The sequence below is a fragment of the Argiope bruennichi genome, chromosome 7 (genome assembly GCF_947563725.1).
Source record: "Argiope bruennichi chromosome 7, qqArgBrue1.1, whole genome shotgun sequence".
Taxonomy (NCBI): Eukaryota; Metazoa; Arthropoda; class Arachnida; order Araneae; family Araneidae; genus Argiope; species Argiope bruennichi.
The window spans coordinates 47,560,725-47,574,056 of record NC_079157.1 but is presented as its reverse complement, the minus strand read 5'-3'; the positions used below and the strand labels follow the sequence as shown (position 1 = coordinate 47,574,056).

Sequence of the window (13,332 nt, the reverse complement as noted above, 5' to 3'; positions counted from 1 at the left end):
TTTATAAAAAAAAACTTTAAATGTTACTATTTCTATGGTATATATTTTAAATTTCAAATTATATTCTTTAATTTCTCATACTGAAACACAACAGAAAACTATTGTAATTGTCAAAATTATGGCCTCAAGATTTCAACGAATATTCACATTTTAAACATCTTAGAATTAGAAAATACCTTTTTTTGCATTTATGTCTGTGTCTCTGTGAATAAAATATGGTTAACGGGGGGGGGGGGGAGCTCAATAGAAGAAATTTTCTATGCAGCTTTTACATCAAAATTATTACCCTTAAAAATTGATCTGTAATCAAATGATACATAACCATTATCGAAAAAAACCGTTAAAAAATCTATCATACTGCCCCTTTTCAAATACTGTCCGAACACGGTGATTTAAAAATAGAAACAAACTAGATAGATGGAACTTAGAATACTAACCAATTCGGCCACCAGCTCTTTTGTCCAGATAACCGATTTTTTTATTTTTTTTTAGACTTTTGAATGATTAACATGGAACTCCTATTTCGAAATTTCACTTTATTATTTTATAAATTATAAAACATAAATTTAATTGAATAAATGCACTTTAAATTACTGTGGGAGCAAATTAACGAAATTACGAAAATTACTAAAAAATTCAACTAAAGTTTTAAGCATCTAAATTTTTTATTTGACGCCTATTTCTTTTACATCTTGTTCCCTCTGACTTAATGAAATTCCAATCTTTTCCAGAGCATTTTTAATAACATTTTCAGGTTCTCTCTTAATTTATTAAACATTGAATACTTAAAAAATTGAATCAAGTGCACTTGTAAAAATATTCAATGAAAAAATCTGAAACTTTCGTATGGTAATTTACTTACCTTTTACCATAGCCATTCAGCAATAAGTCATAAGAGTAATTTCTATGCCACTTACGTTAACGTTATATATATATATATATATATATATATATATATATATATATATATATATATATATATATATATATATATATATATATATATATATATATTTCGAATCCTGTCGGCTAAATAATATGTAACATTATTTTGGTTGAAGCAGAATGCAGGTTCGAAGCAATGAAAAGGCTTTGTATTTTTGATTTCGTTTTATTCTCTATCGGAAGACAATCATGACATTTTACAAGAAAGCGCAGCGCGGCTCAAAAGCAGAAAGTAAAAAAGGGATGAACAAATGATCACTAGTCTTATATAACATAGGATTTCTGGCCAGGCGCCAATTCAATATACGTGATGACCTTTGACACCTTTTCAAGGGCAACCGAAGATAGCACTTTCTCTTGATACGTAGTACTGATGGCGCATTATTTTTACAGAGGAATTAATTAAACCGAAAGTGGAATTAGATCACAAAATAAGAGAATATTTTAGAATGAAGTTACAATGGGCTAAATTAAGATAAAATCTTGGAAATTAATTTGGATTAAATTAAGAGTTTAAAATATCATTACATATATATATATATATATAAAGTTGTTAGCACACGCTTCACAAAATGGTTGATTTCATCGATCCCAAGCATTGAATGAAGGGTTTAAAACACTTGCACATCGTTTTAAAAACATGTCTAAGATTTCCTTGCTTAGTTCGACAAATGAAAAAAAAATTCTCTATCAGAATATCATGGTAAAAATCACTGAATAGGAAAATTTCGGCATTTTGCTCTTAGATCGTGATCTAACCAGATACCATTTTGTCGTTTCTTTTCTCTTGTACATATTATGATTCCCATGGTGAAATAAAACGAAGTTTAAATTTCAAAAGTGTCTTCTGTTTGGTTACGCATCTACAAAATTATTTGTGTGTGTGTGTGTGTGTGTGTGTGTGTGTGTGTGTGTGTGTGTGTGTGTGTGTGTGTGTGTGTGTGTGTGTGTGTGTTTGTGTTTGTGTGTGTGTGTGTGTGTGTGTGTGTGTGTGTGTGTGTGTGTGTGTGTGTGTGTGTGTGTGTGTGTGTGTGTGTGTGTGTGTGTGTGTGGATGATTTTATCTCCAGAATCGCAGATCTGCTTCAAATTTTAAACCGAAGCCATATAATAGTTGGTTATCTGATAGTTTGCATATTTGTATAAGTATGAACGCTATAATTGAAAAACGCAACGATATGCATAAATCTAATTGATATATTGTCATAACACCAAATTTGCTGACTTGTGTCAGATGAATAAAAATTTAGATGAAAACTATAAAATTCGATTTTTCTTTACTGCGAGTGAAATTTATATCGCTACATCATTTTGTCATAATTCCAGAAATAATTTCAGACAGGATTCTAGAAATGAGTTTTTACCATTAAAGGAGGTATGAAAAATGCAAAGATTCGTCGAAATCTCGACTTCTAATTTTTTTTAACGATAACATTAATTTCTTTTTATATACCTTGGGTACGAGAAATGAAAAAGATGGTCCAATACACAATACTACAAAATACCTGAGAACAGCTTTCTAGTATTCCCATACTCTTAAATAAAAAAATAAATTAGAATTATAAAAAGCATTCTTGAAAATAATGTGTGAAAAAAATAGGAAATCGACTGTTAATACGAATTCAATTGTGTGTAATGATAAAATTTTCATCACACGCAGTGGAGTGACTTGTAGAGAAACATCTTGAACTCTATTTATCTTGAACTGTCATAAAAAAATCCAGACATGTTTTTATTTTTCCATCCCCCCCCCACTTTCTTTTAACTGCTTCGCTATCTGTATCGTTTTTGTTCTTGTGTTAGTTTTGTGTTTGTATATTTCATTATTTGTCGTTTGTTTCGTTGATAATTTTGGTTGTGCGCAATTTTCATCAAATATCTTATGCATACATTTAATACTCATAATTACCTCACAATAAATATTTCTAAGCATTAAATAGCAATAGATATTTGAACAGAGTTATTTTGATAGCCTTGCACTCATTCAGTGTATTATATAAATGAACCTTCCTAATGGAGTCAAATCCTTGGATATTATAATTTCATTAATATGGCAACTGTTCAGGTAGTCTATTTACTACTTCCATGACATCTTTCGAAGTACTGTGTAACTTCAGTTTTTCACTTTCTATACCCAAGTAATAAAAAAAAAATCTTTAGCTATTTACCAATGAAAGAAAAATCACTTGATTAAGTATTTGATTTAACAATGAAATATATTGTTGAAAATTATGGAAAAAAATACTTACAAAAATTATCAAAATTCAAATAAAATTGCCCCACAAATAAATTTATATAATCAAAACGACAATGCTTTGATTTTTTAAATGATTCAAAAACCATTTTTATATAATAATATTTTTGTATGCTAAAACAAAAAAAAGTGTCAAACCCTTGCTAAATGTTTAATTAATTGTAATTTCAAAAGAACCATCCTTAAGTGCATATTCCATCCACCCAAAATAGATTTATGCTAAATTCAGTTAATCTACATCAAAGCGCAAACACACTCATATATCCGTCTTTATTATTACTAGAGATTGTACTTTGTTCCGGAAAAATGATTTTTACTTCAAAAGAGAAAAGAAATAATAAACTATTTCCAAACCGGAAAGTTACAAAATGGTTCTAAAAACGGAAAAATAATGTATAACGCAATTTAAAGAACTGTTTACGACTAACTTTTAAACACCATAATGTTCTTGGTTTGCTATGAACGAAACAGCTACGATAAGAATTTTTTTTCAGCACTTCTGTTCCACTTAGTACTTCCAAAAACTCTGTGACGAGAAATGTGGAATATCGCCAAGGAAATTACGTGTGATGTCAAAGAACTCTTTATTTCTTGGCGCACATATCAAAAAAGTTATGTTCATAAACCTTTTTGTTTTTTAGGAAATCCGTTATTCCTTTCCTTTCATTTAAAGTAAATGTATTCTAAAATTATAAAAATGTAACATTTCTAAATATGTTTTTAAATAAATTTTGACACGTGATTAATCGAAATGTAAGAATAACGTGGGAAAATTAAAACTAGTCAACCTGAAGTTAAAATTTTTAAAAATTAAAAAGTCTGAAAATGCTAGTAGTTTTTGGCATTAAAACAGAAAATCGTTCAATAATTATACATAGCTTTCAAAAAGTTTTTCATTCTTTTTTCTTCTTTTTGAATAACAAATTACTGAAATGCAACTATTTGTAAATGTTTTGCTTTTTAGAATGATTTGCTTACAAAACCAGTATAATAATTAAAGGATATATATATATATATATATATATATATATATGCTTATAATTTTATCTGCGAAAATTTAGCAGTGAAACAAAAAAATTTCAGCGCTATTTAAAATTACTTCGATAAACCAAAATTGGATTACACTACATGAATTTATGAAGAAAAATTTAATTTTGCGAATAAAAATTGCTTTAAAGTAATTAAATATATATTTGAAGTTCAGAACGCATCTAGAGATGTTTAGAATTTGTAGATAAAATTTTATTTGAATATCTTTTTAAAAATTTTTATACGTAAATTCAGTTTTTATTGTTCTACAAAAAAAAATTAGATATCTTAATACTTTAAAATTCACGATATTTTTCAAACTTTTTTTTAAATTAATTTTGATTTTCTTTTAGTTTTTAATATTTTTTTGGTAATTTTATATATGTCGCTTCGGTTACTTAAGTGTCCAGCATCAATTTCTTTGTCGGATTTTTTTTTTTTTTTATCGTTTCTAGTTCTAATTTTGTATCAAGATAATAATAACAAAATTTGGAATTCAGCAATTCATTTTCTTTAGATGAATTATTCATAGAGCAACAGTAAATGTTCCTGATTTGACTTCTAAATGAACTGATTTTATTTGTGATTCATTTGGGAATCTTGCTGAATTTCCTGAAAATTCTTTCCATTTCGAATGTACTTGCAAGAACTTTTGGGACTCCCGAAACACTGTAAATTGTATTTTTAAGATTTCCAACATTAAAAAAAAATGACAATTTCATAACCATTTCATATGTAAAAAGTTGACAATATAATGATGATGAAACTAAATAATCTATAAACCAAATTCCGTAGCGAAACATTTGTCAGATACGCCTAGAAATTATGAATAAATAAATTAATAAACTTGATTCTATATTCAATGTAAATTGAACTTTCAACTTGCTTAAGAGTAAAGAAATGGCTTCTAAGATGCATTAGTAATATTGCAAACAAAAATAAACTATTTTTGGAATCTTAAAAGTGTGGATTTTAAGACAAAGTTATAAAAAACTATTCATAATTAAAAGAAAACGCCGAAAAGGCTTAGGGAAACAATTATTTTGAGGTAGTCAAATACTGAACATTAATATATATGTGTATACATAATTAATATTTTTTTAATTAATTTCCAGATGGCGCCACCTCTCAGTTAAATCAGTTTTGAGCTAAATTGATATTTCAATTGATAATTCTAAAATTATTAAAATATTCTGTGGTCTAATACAACAAATTCCATGTAATGTCTACAGTGTTTAATACAACAAAACTTTAATACATTATGAAATAGTTAAAAAATAATTAATTAAGAAATTTCATCCTTAAAAACTTGAAACATGCTGAGTTAAGGAAAAGTGTTTGAAAAATATGGGATCTTTCGGAAAATTAAATTCCTAATTGGAAGAAATCCGTCTCATTCTGTGTGTGTTTCACTGTAGTTGAATGATAAATTTCCCATGTACGCAAAATGAGCTTCAGAAAAAAATATTTAACATTTCTTTCAATAAATCATTTTTAGAAACGATTATTTTATTCAGAAAAAAAGTTTTACATGGAACAATGATACAAGAAAATTTTTTTTGTACGTCTTTCGTGACTGATATCAGAACTCCTGACTTCCGAATCTTTCATGATTGGCTGATATTCCATTTATTATCCAAGAATAGCGATTTATCAGGTGCAATTTTAAATCAATCAAAAATAAAAGCATAAAAGATGCTTTTCCCAAAAGAAAAATCAGCAGTGTTACTTAAACGTTAAATGCATAGATATTAAAACAATCATTTCTAAATGCAAGGTATATCTATAATTCTAAATCATGGTATTTTTCCATTTTCCAATCTCTATAATTAAGAGTTTTCTATGCATATATTACATCAATTAACATTCATTTTACTTAGGAGCATTTAAAAGGGTGAGTATTTTGACTCTTAACTAGTCAACGCATTCTTAATAAGGAACACGCTGTTAGAGTTTTGACTCCCTCCGGTGGAGAAAAGGGGAAATTCTGTTCCCCTAACCAGATGTACTCGAGACGCCGACCCGGCGACATGTACATACTCTCTCTCCCGTCTTTTGTGTTGTGATGTGTTTGTGTGGTAGCTTAGAAATGTCCGTGTCCATATATGTGTGAAAATAAAACCTATGAAAGTTCAACTCCTGCTTCATCATTTATGGAATTGTCATGCATTGACTGAACACACGCAATGGCCGATTAACAAATATATGCACTTATGGAAAAGCCAAGAACAAAGTAAAAATCGATATTAAGACTGAACTGTTGCCTTTATCGAAAAGGAAAAGTTAAAAAAGAACAATATATTTTCAAAAGCAAGGATGTGACGCTTATAATTTGTGATTTGTTATATTACATGTAATCAATCATGTAATATAACAAATGACAAATTATAAGCGTCACATCATTGCTTTTGAAAATTTATTGCACATTTTTAACTTTTCCTTTTCTTTTAACTTAATTTCGGTTCTTGTTCGTAAAGATGGAATTTTAAATCATTTTTTTTTCATTCACTTTGTGATAGAGTTCTGAAATGTTACAATGGTTGTGTTTCCTCAAGAGCAATGCAATATTTTATTATTTTCAGAATTTAATTTTCAGAAAATCTTATAATTTTAATTTTTAACTTTATATAAAAAAATATCATATGCTAATGAATACGACAAAAAAAGTTTGTTAATATTTTAGTAATAATCATAAGGATTAATCTTGCAGAAGGTGTACCATGACTTCTATACAAACTCGATAATGGGCTTGGCTTTATTTTGCAGGAAATTTAGATAAAAAAAAACACAGCTGACTCATATACAAGAATAGCATTTGCAGAAATAAAAAAACATGCAAGCAAACAGAAAATTCTTCATTAAAAAACAACAGTAGTTCAAACGCCTTCGGTACAGGCGTGAACAATGCGATGATGCTCTGAAAAGAGGATTGGATTTTATGTGGCTTACCGATAGGGTATGAAATTTTCTTGAAGAATTTCAAGATCTGAGATCCTGATGGAGATAGAGTCGAAATTCTTGCATTTTATAAAACCTTTATTTATGTCGCAAAATTCATAGTCAAGGTCGAAGGTGAGTGGCTTTGCATTTATTCAGCATTAATTTAGAATCCGCGTGGCGATCTTTTCAGCGATGACAGTAACGTAGAAAGGAAATGATATTACAGATTCTTTACATTGATAAGTACAATAAAAATAGAAAATTAAAAAATAATAACTATTATTAAAATATTTTTTCATTATTGTCCTTAATACAGAAATTAATTCACATATAAAATTTCTAGAGATGAAAATAAAAATTGTGAGTGCATTCGATAAGGGCATTTAATCATTATATGATATCCGAAGTCGGAAGCCGGCGTCTTGTTATAGGGGTAGCGCATCTTCCTCGTGATCTGTGCGTCCGGATTCGAGCATGGTTGTTATTCTTTTGTGTTCTGTGTGTGAATGTGCCCCCCTGTAAAAAGGGGTTGTGCAAGCGAATGTAAATGCATGAAGTAGCTGAGTCGTACTCTTGGCCCTAGTTAGCGCTACTGAAAAAACAAGAGACGCTCGCTCGGCTTAAATCGCTGACCATAAGTCACAGCACAGCACAGAAGTCCAAAAATTTTAAAACCTTCATTGAAAATTAAAACATATAATGAATCTGATTAAAATTCCAAATGACAGATGAACGTTTCACGTGTTACAATTTTTGTTTTGATCTCCATAATATTAATAAAATATTTAATTCCTGCTTTTTCCTATAGTTCTAAAAAGCTCACTTGTTAATAAAAAATTTTCTTTCATTCATTATCGTTCCAATTTTTCGAACGATGAATTGTGACCTCTTCCTGGTGAACTTCTTTTTTTTTCTAATACAAAAATAACACTTATTATATTTTAGGAAAGATTTGTTTATTCAATTTTTAAATATAGTAAAATTATTTTGAATAAAAAGAAGATTTTTTTTAATTCCAGATAAAAGGTACTCAAAGAGTAAGTATTGTAATTGTAAAAAAAAAATTTGCACTCGAGATTCTGGCGAATCTTCACGTTTCAGACTTTCTTGAGTCCGAAAAATACTTTTTTGTCTGTGAACATGACAACTTCAAAATGCTTTAAGCTAGAACGATGAAATTTAGTTTGCGATTTTTACACCGCCTTTGTAGAATTCGATTAAATGTTGAGCTAAATCCATTCTGAAGAAGTCTGTCGGTCCTTCTGTGTACATCCGTGTAGAAGTGATCAGGGTAGTTGCAAAATGCAAAAACGAGACAGATAAAATTTGCATATTTTGAAATACAAATGAATCGTCAAAAATGTCAATAATCGGTCTAAAATGTATCAAAAGTAGCATTAAATGTATAAAGGTAGCATTAACATGCATGTTAACACTGCAATGTAGAAATACAACTTCTTAGATAAATGAAATTTTGTGTGATACTTTGTAACCGCAGTTCTGTGTAAGTATTGGTGTCGACTGATTAATAAAACGGTATCAAAATGAATACGGGGGGGGGGGTAATTCACTTTACTACGATACAGGAAACACTCATGTACAGTATTAATAAAAAAAATCTAGACACCCATAGCATCCATGGCCTTGCTTTAGGTCTGCTATTTTTATTCGGTGGTGGGGATGTAACAGGATAACGCTTTTATTTGGAACATTTTAAGAAAGTTTCAAGAACATCACTCCAGTTAAATCCAGAAAATAATTCAGCATAAAATCTTACACTTACCATATTTGTATGTCCTTTGATGAAAACGGCGAATGCGTAGAATCTCAAAATATTGCATGATATTAGCATTCATGATCGTTAACACCATTGCACCATTCGAATAATACTTTTATCTTGAAAAGTCATCGATATTTCCTGACAAAAAAATTTTTATTCTGCATCTGAATTTGCTTCGGTTTCAAGATTGTTTGAACTTGTTTGAAAATAAGAGAGTTAGCTCTTAAGATGCCGATGAATTCAACGGGGAAATTTTGACTTTTAAATTAGATTCATCGGCATTTCCTTCGATTTTTAGACTGCAAGAATTCCGTTAAATCAATTCCAGTCTTGCATTTCATCCCTTTGAAGTAAAACGTCAAAATCTATAGAATCGCTTCGATGAATTTTTATTTTTATTTTTAATGTTAATATTAAAACGAATTCAGTTCTTTAAGAAAGGAGTTTCTAAAAGTTATTGATTTAAGTAAGAAGATTATAAACGTGGTGGAATTTATTTAGGAGAAGAAAAAAACATCAAAAATATTTAGAAGAAATAAAGGAAATTTTCTTCAAAGCCAATGCGAAAGTATGTGATGACTGCCGAAGTTGTGAAGTTCTTAATTTTTAAGCTTGAGATAAGAGTTCATTATTATTTAAGTTTCCAATATAAGACTAATTTTAATAGTTTAAATGCAGATCTTAGGCATTTGTGAAATGGCAAATTTTTTTAACTTCCATTCAGGGCATTTACCAGGCAAAGAAAATTTTTGATAAAGCAAAGAAGGGGACTATAAGATAGTGCATTATTAAAAAAAATATTTAAGTAGAATAAATAAAATATTTTGACATTAATGTTTTACATTTACTCTTTTCCCTTCGGTTCATTTATCTATTCATGTAGTGTGTGTGTGTGTGTGTGTGTGTGTGTGTGTGTGTGTGTGTGTGTATACGATATACACGACATGCATAGATAAATGCACCGGAAGGAAATACATATGTATATATATCGGAAGCTACTTTTTAAGTCTATTAATCTTATTTTCTAGTGAATTATAAATAGTTATTTGTAAGTAAAAATTTAATTTATATTAAACATTATACCTTATTTATCTTTTTATTAAACCATGTAATAAGCATAAAATGGGAAAATTCAGGATATTTAATTCAAATATGAGACACTATTTGCCTTGGAAAGATTGAGTTCTATTTGGGGATTATTCTGGCTGATTCGTCATTACATCCACATAAAGGTTAAATTTCACTTATTCACTTTTATTTCACTTTTTTTTCATCTCTGTTTAAAATTAAAACTAATAAATGTCTTTGAAATGAATTATTTACATTTGATATCTTATATATCAAGTAATATTTCTAAGTATCTTATTTTAAAATAAGTTATTGAAATCAATTTTTTTGTCTTAAATTCACTACAGATGGATCCAAACATATGGAATGGATAAATTTAATAAAAAGGATTTCATTATATGGCAATTAAGTTATTAAGCATTAAAATATCAAATTTCAATGAAAAAATGCAAATATACAAAATTTCAAAACATTACCACATCAGAAAATGAATGAAAAATCAAATATAAAATTCCGTCTTAATAATTAAGTTGCATAAATGAGTAATAATAATATTCCTCTAACTATAGAAATGTATTACAAAAATCGAAACACGAATGGAACTTTTGAGTATCCTTTCAGGAAAACCAATCAGTTAACGTCATTGATAAGATGTGTAGTTTCGATTTGATAATTTTTATATTTTTTTAAGCATTTTTAAAATTTTATAACCGAATTTTCACTCATTTCCTTATATGCTAATATTTTAAAAATTTTCACACATATGCATTTTTGGTAAAAACACGATTTTTATTAAATATTTTCAGAAAGATTCACAATTAATCGATGATTAAAATTAAATTTTTGATCCTTTAACACTGGTGCCCACCCTATTAACACAAAACACTCAACTATGTTGTCACATTATCTTCACGGTATTGTACGTCATTCAGAATAACGAAGAACATCATAGGAATATCGAATAATATCTTGCTCGGGTAGAGAGGGATGTCGTAATATATCTGAGAAAATTTGATTGATAAAGATTCAAAAATAAAAAATAATTTTTTTAAAAAGTTCCAACGATCTAATAATAATAAATGAGTTTTTTTAATGACTATATGTAATCAGTTTTAAATTAATTCAAGAGAATCAAAATGCTGATTGTTATCTTTAGGATAATAATAAAAACTCAAGTTTTGAACTAAGCTCATAAGTAAGATTTATGAAAATATACACCTGATAAAAATAAATAAGACCCATATATTCTTCTCTTAATCTTTGATGAATTAGACATTATCATTTAGATTTTATTTCACGAAATAATATCAACTGAGAAAGTAAAAAAAATCAATACTGAGAAACACAACTGTTGTCTACTTTCAAATTTATTCGTTTATAATTTTAAAATGAGCCAAATCTTTTTAGAACATTATTTCTGAAATATATTGATTATCCTACAAATATTGGAATTTCATTGAAAACATTCGAATTTTTACGATATTTTTGTCGAAAATAAATATTTGATTGTATTTTTCAGCTGATACCTTACTAAAACTATATTTTTACTAAAAACATTTTTTATCTTTATTGGATGAATTTAACTACAATCTCACTAAAATTGACTCCAAAATGAGTTTCATTTCCATATTTTGTCTGTTTAACCTTTACCTCATTGAACTTGTACATTCCATGAGGGTTTTTTTTTTTTTTTTTCGAAATACAAAAAAACACTGTTACAAGTTATATTAGCATTTGTGATGAAGAAAATATAAATATTGGCTAAGTTCATACGTAAATTATGCAATTAAAAACTAGTTTAAAGAATATGCTTATATTATATCTAAAAATTGTTTACTTTTCTAAGCCATCACTTTTTTAATGAGTATATACATATAACCTCTACACATATTAAACAAAAAAAAAATTTCCAAGAAAGATATCAAAAGAGCATTAGCTCTTTATTTTCTTTGGGTAAACAGTTTTCTTGGAACTTAATTAGATTCTTATTTTCTTTGGGTAAACAGTTTTCTTGGAACTTAATTAGATTCTTATTTAAAATGCAGTTTGCAGTTTGATATGCATTAATGAGAAATCAATAATAAAAAGACGTCTTTATAAAACAGTAATAAAAAAAGATTAAGTTTGTGAAAGGTTACATTTTATATCTGGATCAAATATCATCTGCTAAGTAATTGCTCGATATTTATTATTAACCTCTATAGAAAAACGTATATATATATTTTTTAATTTAATGAATAAATTAAAGCTTTTTAACTTAGATATTTATTCATTATTTCAAGGAATTTTTTTCATATTTTTTTAGAGAAAAAAATGCTTAAAATTATGCATTTTCAAGGGAAAAGGGAATAGGATTTTAAAAAAAACGATCTGAAATAAAAATAAAAAATAAGAGTTGCCTGATTTGATTTCATTTTTCATATGATATTTCATTAAAATTACTTTTTATCTTTATTAAATGAATTGAACTGCAATCTCACTAAAAATTAACCCTAAAATAAGTTTCATTTCCATATTTTATCTATTTAAAATATGGAAAATCTCGCAAATCTTCTCGGAAACTTTCGCATTAAAATCTATCTAAAACTGAAAAAAATATAGCAACTTTATGATATTAAACTTTTTCGGCTCTATAACGAATATCATGACCTTAAACATTCATTAAAACGATTAAAAAATACATTATAAAATGTGATTAAAATTTTGATTTATTTTAAATACTTCTATTTCTGCCATAAAGTTTACGATCTTGGCTTTCACCTGTGGATTTGCAATTTAAAAAAAATGTTTTCTGCTTCTTACTATACTACCATAGGCTTTCTTGTTTAGAGCTATTATTCATTTCAATTGTTAATATAATCTAGTAATTACAAACTGTACATTATGCACTTTTTCCCCGCAAAAAAAGAAAAACTCCATTTATTGACCTTCAATCACTGTAGCTATTTAGGTATTTAGGTTTGTCTATTAATTTTACTTTCTCTTATACAAAAATAAAATATTGTAATCATAAAAATTTTGAAATTGAGATTTTTTTAATGTTTCAGATTTAAAAAATATATTTTTGGCATTATATCTATGTATCAGTGAACACCATATATCATTTAAACTAGACAGATAATTTAGTATATAGACTTAATGAAAAATTTTATTTTCTATAAAATTGTGAATGAAATCCATTCAGAGGAAGCCTGTTCAACTCTCCGAATACAATTAGCATGATAAGTAAATGAAGAAATAACTACAAAATGAAGAAAGCGAGATAATATAAATTTGAACCAAGTCCGATTAAGGGTTAACTGTCTGCCGATATGTAC

General features: G+C 27.6%; 1 protein-coding gene across 1 annotated transcript in view; it reads left to right on the top strand.

The window, feature by feature from the left end:
* LOC129975873 (protein SPEC3-like) overlaps positions 1-13,332 on the top strand; it is a 227,727-nt gene that overhangs the window by 202,212 nt on the left and 12,183 nt on the right. The gene's annotated exons all lie outside the window — the stretch shown is intronic.